Genomic DNA, 1,054 nt, shown 5'->3' with positions numbered 1-1,054 from the left:
TTCCAAGAGAAAGTATTAGTTACGTTCCCAAGATCTCTTTTCGCTGACGAGTGTTGTTTTTATCATCATACATAACGTGGACTTCACAAGAAAACTTGTAGATGTCCTCAACGTTACGAACACCCAATCTTTTATCTTTTGTATGACCCCATTCTTTGTGACTTTACCGTTAACTCGGAAAAAAAAAGGCCCAGATCTCGAACACTTGGAATTGAGACACCTTTTTTTTTTCGTGCTCTGCTCGTGGGATGAGTAATTACTTTTCACATCTACGAAGTCCGTTTTTTTTTTTGTTGTTGTTGTTTGTTTTTCACATTTCAGCTCCAGCGTTTGTTTAAATTTTAGCCTAAAGTTGAACTATTTTTATTTACAGTACGGTGATTTATGACTCGTTGGCTTACAGAGTGTAGTGGAGACACAGTGACTTACATAGTCAAGACACGGTATCGTAAAGTGACTTACACAATAGAGACAGTATTATTGTTGATTGACTTTCACAGTCGAGACACAGTATTGTTGAGTGACTTTCACAGCCGTGACACAGTATTGTTGAGTGACTTTCACAGCCGTGACACAGTATTGTTGAGTGACTTTCACAATAGAGACAGTATTATTGTTGAGTGACTTTCACAGCCGTGACACCGTATTGTTGTGTGACTTTCACAATAGAGACAGTATTATTGTTGATTGACTTTCACAGTCGAGACACAGTATTGTTGATTGACTTTCACAGTCAAGACACAGTATTGTTGAGTGACTTTCACAGTCGTGACAGTATTGTTGAGTGACTTTCACAATAAAGATAGTATTATTGTTGAGTCACTTTCACGACAGAGACAGTATTATTGTTGAGTGACTTTCACAGTCGTGACACAGTATTGTTGAGTGACTTTCACAATAAAGATAGTATTATTGTTGAGTCACTTTCACGACAGAGACAGTATTATTGTTGAGTGACTTTCACAGTCGTGACACAGTATTGTTGAGTGACTTTCACAATAAAGATAGTATTATTGTTGAGTCACTTTCACGACAGAGACAGTATTATTGTTGA

Source organism: Limulus polyphemus, unplaced genomic scaffold (assembly GCF_000517525.1).
Source record: "Limulus polyphemus unplaced genomic scaffold, Limulus_polyphemus-2.1.2 Scaffold9425, whole genome shotgun sequence".
Classification (NCBI taxonomy): domain Eukaryota; kingdom Metazoa; phylum Arthropoda; class Merostomata; order Xiphosura; family Limulidae; genus Limulus; species Limulus polyphemus.
Note: the sequence above shows the minus strand (reverse complement) of the source record.